Below are 7,393 nucleotides of genomic sequence, written 5' to 3' on the forward strand. Positions count from 1 at the left end.
TCAAACATCTATGGAAGAAAGAAAAGAGAAAGGGGGAGAAAAAGCGAGTCTTTCCCTCGCCGTTATAGAGAGAACCGTCAAGTTTTAGTGCGCATTGCTAATTAGTCAATTTCTCTCTGCCTTCACAGCCCGACGACTTTGCTGCTGAGCTGAAACTGCTAATTTCTGGGACCAGCCTTTTTTTGGCTGTGAACTGGATGGATGAATGGCTTGTCTCGCACAAATGACAAAAAGCCCCTGCCTTAATCTCCATCGCCAAAATAACCCCTCATCTCAGTCTGCTCATACTAGTCCTTCAAAAGAAGGTGCACGACACAAAGTACAGCTTTGCATCTTTATAACAGCACAACACGCACACGTACGCGCGCACACACACCAACGCACCCCCCCCCCCACACACACACACACCCCCACACACACACAGACCCCCCCCCCCCCAAACACACACACACACGTTCACAGTGTCCAGAAGTGCACATACTAACAATGTCACTGTTAAGAAAAAAAACACCCTACTCCAAAGTTTGAAAACACATGCCACATTTTCATATTAGTTTCTAATCATACCCCCTGGCCACTCTTTGGGGCATAGCTCCAGGCCATAGACACAAAGGACTGAAACCTGATACAGAACAGCCACCAGTGCACACAAGTCCACACTGAACCCTGTGAATGTGGCCCACCTCGCCTCAGCAAATGTCCTAAAGCTCCATGTTTACAGCCAAAGCACTACTCAAACTAAGAGCCATCTAGGATCTCATTGGTGCGTGTGTTTCTCATGAACACTTTTTACTCAGGAGTATTGGAGATGGCCATTAATCTGATACCTGATATCTGTAATAGAAGAAGATGTTAAAGTTACTGCATATGTATGGGACTAAACTATAGCAGCCTATAGGAGCCAGGAGTAACTGTAATAAAGAGTTTATTCATAATCCCCCTATATTAAACATTACACACATTATAAACACTAACAGTAAAGGACAGGGGCATGTGTATACGCTCATGCACATAGTAACAGCACACATACTACTGTAATAATACAACTTCAATGTGGAGTAGCACCATAACAGATCTGTACTGCATTAAAACTGTTCAAACTATCATTGTTCTAAGGATGTCAAGAGTCCAGACACATTTTAGTGAATATATTCTATTATATTTAAGACAGGCCTGCTTCTTCCAAAGTGACCAACACGCCCCTTCACTTAGTCTGGGCAAAGTTAATGTTTACCCATGTTACTGACACATGGCTAAACATCACTATGCAAAGCAGCCTTGAATTTCCAATCAAAAATGGAGAGAATTACTTATTAGAACAGAACCTGTCAATTAAATAAAGAGCTCAATTAGGCTAAAAAAGCAAACATACAGGACTCCCAGGGGACCACGAGTGACAGATACCTCGCCAGTTATGAAATGACAGATAGGGATAAATGGGTTTGTTCATGTACTATGAAATAGAGCAACACCATGCTACCGTAAAGCAGTAACAGGCCCTGCATAGATAGTATTAATAACACAAGTTTGTTTGATAAAGTGTATGACAACACCTACATATACAAATACACAGGCAGAGGTGGGTGAGGTGCTTGGAATAAGAGTAATAGTACTTGAAAATAGCATTAGCATACACAGCTAAAGATGTACTATCTGCAAATGAGTTCAAGACAGTACAACACTATACAATACAATCAAATAGACTTTTACAGCTACTGCTAACACCGCTAAAACAGGGGATCGGGCGATATACAAAAATGATTATAATTATATCTTTATAATAATATTCAGACCTTATTTTGACATTGCATCAAAACAATACAATTTTTTTTATTATAATAACTATATTTCAACTTTTTGTATTATTATTATTCAGTGTTTTTATGTTGCACTTTATCACCGAAGCAAGTTCCTAGTTTGTGAGTTGTGTTCACTTCAAATTAATCTCTATTTTTGCATTATCTTGATAATATTCAGAAGATATTTTAACAATGCGTCAGTAACGTGCTAAAACGGGGTTGTAAATATGTAAACACACAATGTGATGGGCTGATAAAATAAACTCCTGAAGTACAGAAGTGTCACATTATACTGTTGTTTGGAAGGGTTCAGGTTAGGCGTTTATTTTACTCAACATTTTACTCTAATTCCACCTATTTCCACAACAACAATTGTGATAGTGTCAATTTTTGCGATATTTCCCCACTTCTAAAGACATTACATAACTCCTAATGCCACTGCTAATGGACTATTTCAGGTTTTATTGTTTCATTTTGCAACCATAGTACTTGATATGTTGAATAGTTTAAGTCAAAAATAAAACTGAATTGAGTAAAGGTACACAAAATGCCAGCGAGCACAGTACAGCACCTCTCTGTAATTTACATAGGAGTCTCATATTGCTATCTTTACCAGCACTACATTACCCAGAGTCTCCAGCGTACTATACTAACACAATAAAATGACCATTTCTAACTCCTTCAGCTCTTCGTAGCAGCTTGGTCTCCCGGGGCGCTGGTCTTCAGATTGCAGGGCGTTTATAGTGGTAAGTTGTTGCAGTGTGCAGAGGGAGGGGGGTCATCAGATAAGAGAAGAATTTCTAGACTAATTAAACCCTCAGAGACGAAGAATCACACCACACTGATTTACAACTCTCGCTACCAGTTAACCCAGCTCATCGTTATCTGTCATATTACACACGTTCTGCGCCTTTTCTGCAAGTATTTTTTACATTGTTAACGTAAAGAGCCGTGTTTTTGTAGTTTTAAAGGGCCCATATTGCGCTGTTTTCTGAGATATGTTCTAATGTTGCTTCCTCATTGTGAACATACCTGGAGTTGTGTTTTGTTTCATTCACACATGTTTGACGCACAAACCCTGCATATTTAGGCTAGGCTTTAGAGTTGTTCACTCTCACTTCTTCAGTTCAACACTCTGTTCCACCTTGTGATGTCATGAGGTAATACAGGAAGTGCTCGAATGTGTTTTTAAACTCCTCACACCTTCACTCATTATCATTTGGATAATTTCAGCCCTGGAATTGCTAATCTCTAATGAACAAAAGGTAAAAGGCAGATGTTAAACTGAAAACGACCACTTCATGACATCACAAGGTGGAACAGAGCATTTTGAGCTTTGGACATGTAGACAAATTAATAATAAAGTGTTACTCAAACATGTGTGAATGAAACAAAACACAACTGCAGGTCTGTTTTTGAGGAGGGAACAGCATTAGAACATGACTTGAAGCTCACAAGACTCAGTTTTGTGGGATATAGGTCTTTTCATGGCTAAACGAATACAACAACAACAACTATAGAAACATGGAGTTAGAATCAGATATGCTTTTCTGTTATGCGCACGCAGCACTTTCTGTTTTAAATCATTGCATTTTTATGGTCTGATTAAAATGTGAGCTTTGAATCTAATCAGCGCAATGAAACAATACGATGCAAAAGCTCCAAACTTGAGAACAGCAAAAGTGTAGCCGCATAATTCCTCTCCCGGCTGCTGCAGAGGGGTATGCTAAGATAGAAAGTATTATTTTCCTAAATGGAAGGTGTCAGATGGTCACGGAAATGTGATCGGCTGTTCAAGATCACTGCTTCCCATCTGCAATTTGTGACGTGTGAAAGATTCAGCCCAAATGTGCTCACCGAGCGTAAATCCTCAGCACTTTCTCTTATCGTGGAAAAGCAAGATAACCAGCTGTTTACAGATCAGAGAACATATCATATTAATATCATGGAGAGGCCGATATCATCTTGTTTGTAAAATATTTTGTTAACTAAGTGTGGTGTGGTATGGCATCACATGAAGTTCAAACTGGTTCACTTTATATTGCTTCTGTTTAGATCTAGAATATATTTTAGAGTTTTTTTTGTTTTTTTTTAATAATATATTTTAAAATATATATTATATATGCATAATTTTGGAAAACTACAATAAACCAATCATATGCAGTTACATGCTGTGCCGTTTTAAGGATAGAGATATTTTCTGTAATGCCATGAACACAAAGGGTGAAAGGTTTGGTGCTGATCATTAAAGTTTGAGTTTCTTGATGTAAGAGTGACTGAGTGACTGAGTGCCAGGGAGGGGGCTTCCCTAAGGGCATCCATGAAACCCATGTCACCTTTTGTAAAATTATCCCAAAAATGATTCCCAAAAATGATTTAACACACAGAAGAGTCCAATGTGAGAGTCCCTGGTCCAGAGGGACACACAGAGGGAACCAGTCTACAGCATCTCCACAGCTCTGTTTGATTCTTCTAAACAACCTGCAGCTCCATGTCCTCCACTCATGGTGGAGCCTGCTCCACTGTGTGGAGGAGAGGAAGAGGTTTACTCCGCTATGTGGAGGAGAGGAAGAGGTCATGTGGTTATATTGGGATGCAGTCCCCCACAGTGAGAGCCTTGAGTTGACCTGTGTCTTCACAGACGCCCCCTGCCACATCAGGAGGTACTGACCGAGTGAATCCCCAGATCTGACCCCAAATTTTGCAGTAAACAAAACACCTCAGGCATTTGATCTTACAGTTTTACCAGGATCAGCTTAAACAGAAATAATTTGCCTAATTTAAAAAAAAAAAAAAGGATAATTAAAAACTGCAGAATCAAAAAGTCTTGAGGTTAATGTTGTATATACAATTAAAGATGCACTTTGTCAAATAAAAATGTGAAAAATATACATATCAAAAATGTACAGAATCTTATTTCAAAAATATGCAAGATTTTTATTGTACACTAAAAATCATATATACATATGCACAAGATTGATTTAAACAAACAACACACCACAGAGACAAAAAAGATTCAGAATAATGTTATTTACTGAATGAATTCTTGTCTTAATAAAGTCTGTATTTTGTATTAAAAAGCCAAACTGAGGTGCATCAAACATTGTGTTTCTTTAATCTTACTATTTGTTCAAATAAATAATAGCTGTGATTAGCACACGCTTGTTTCCCTCATGAAAGTTGCTCAACGACAATTCATAAATCGTCCGGTGTGTAATAAATTGTAAGCTTTTCTAGTTGCCATTTTGGGAGTATAGGAAGCCTGCTGTTTGAAGCCCCTAGATCCCCACACATGGCGTAGCCACCACAGACACGGCTCAGAGAGTCAGGCGGCAGCCGGGAGGTGAGCGGAAAGGAACAGGCGGTGTCCCCTCCAGAGTCACTGCAGGAGTGTGTGTGTGCGTGTGTGCGCGTGTGCAAGTGGGTGAGAGCACGCGTGTGTGAGAGCGTGTGCGTGTGTGAGAGCGTGTGTGTGTGCATGTGTGTGCGTGGGGGTGAGAGCACATGTGTGTGTGTGGGTGGGAGTGCATGTGTGTGTGAGAGTGCGTGTGTGTGAGTGAGAGTTTGTGTGTAGGGGTGTGTGTGAGTGTGTGTGTGAGAGCGCACATGTGTGTGCACCACGGTGAGAGTGTGTTAATGTGTGTGTGTTTGTTTGTGTGCGGGGGTGAACGTGTGTGTGCGTATGGGTGAGAGCGCATGTGCGTGTGTTTGTGCGTGTGTGGGTGAGTGTGTGGCATTCTCAAATGACAAAAGCAGAGCAGTTGTTGCTTGCGGGAGGGGTGCTGTTAAGAGAGACTCACCTGAGGGACAGGCGACACAGACCAGGGCGGCAGTGGGGACCCTCGGAGTGTGGGGGCCGCAGGAGGCCACTGTGCCATGGAGGAGGTTGGAGGGTTGAGAGGAGAGGGGGTTTCTGCTGCGCTCTCTCCCCAGCGTGATGCATCTACCTTCAGGGTGGCAGCAGGCGTGGAGTGGGGTGCGATGGAGCGGACACAGGCTCAGTGGCGCGGTCACCTGGGGACGCTGCAGCCGCTGTAGCAGGACTGATACTTATTCCTTGAGAGAATTGCAAGATGAGCCCCATTGTATTAGCAAACCCCATTCTGCTAAAACGCACCAGAGTCCTCAGGCCATTAAAACAGGCAAAGTTAACATGAAACTTTATATATGGCTCTGTGGCATCTGACATCTGCCTTCGAACAGGACTTTACACAAAAACTAAAAGTACTGATCAAAATGTGATTGAGACCAGTGTGGAACATTTTCAGAAAGAGAGACATCTTTTCATTTTTGAGATGTGATTTCAGGTTTTGTCGTGCTGAAGACAGTTAATGTTTGGTCATATGTTGATATAAAAAAGCCTAAATCATTTGTAAAGATAAGTGCCCTCTTCATAGTGGTTCAAATGTTGCGTATTGTGTTAAATGAGAACAAAATGTAGATTTTTAATATTGCTCTTGCTATAATTGGAAACTGTTTGAATGAACAAAAGCCAACAAGAGCCAACAAATTATTCCATACTGATTCAAAATTCTCAGACATTAAGCTTTTAATTTCCGAGTCATACTTTTGTGTTGAAATTGTTTGAGTCGTATCTTCAAAATTCTCTGTGTCTAATATGGTCAGCACTCCCAATTATTCACTCCACTGACAAGTGAAACAAATGGGACCAACCAGTGCATTCTGTATTATCTACAGCCCTTGGATTCCCTGACAATAATTAATACAATGGCAAGCTGCTGTTAGCAGCCCTGACGACACGAGCTCAACAACATAAGCTGTCTCCCTCCTCCATGAACTCTGAGGAAGAATAACAGGTAGGACTGAGGTCACATGACCACATCAGGTCAGCCTGGACACACATGTTCTGAGCCCGATCAGATAAAGGTCGTAATAGGGGACTGTTAACATCACCACGTTATTACTCACATCATTACACCAAGAATGTAAGGAGCCTGGGATGTGTCAGAACTAATATAGATTTAGGCCTGGTTGGACATTCAGGTTTAAAAGTCCCATCTACAGGATATCACAAAGGACCCACATAAAGTTGTATTTTAAACTATTAAAATCACTTTTGATCATACCAGGACAGACATGGTCACTACATGGTCTAAGAAAGTCGTCATGTAATCATACTAACCCCTGTTATTTTGTGCTCAGGGATATTAATTGTTTTTAATTATAGAGGCACACATTCCCCAAACATCCATTAAAGGGATGCCATGCTAATTTTAAATCCTCGCAGCAGGCATTGGCATCAACAGAACAAAAGCGGATGAGTTTCTCTTTAACAGCTGTAATTTGTGTTTTCCAATCACCATGCTGATTTCTGCTCATTATACTCCGGTTTCACACCGGTAAGTGAGCAAAGTTTGGATTGATTGACTCTAATTAACTAAAAAATGTTCCAAGCCATGGATTTATTACCATGCTAGCTAGCCACAAATGTCAGAGAGTTTCACAAATTATTATCCTGTTAAGATAAATATCTTTGAAATCATACGAGTGTGGAAACACAAGGAGCATGTATTGTTATTGTGACGAGTGTGTCTGGCATGTTTGTGTACAGTTTTACTTAAGCTGACTCACCT

Source organism: Periophthalmus magnuspinnatus, chromosome 17, assembly GCF_009829125.3.
Source record: "Periophthalmus magnuspinnatus isolate fPerMag1 chromosome 17, fPerMag1.2.pri, whole genome shotgun sequence".
In the NCBI taxonomy this organism is placed as follows: Eukaryota; Metazoa; Chordata; class Actinopteri; order Gobiiformes; family Gobiidae; genus Periophthalmus; species Periophthalmus magnuspinnatus.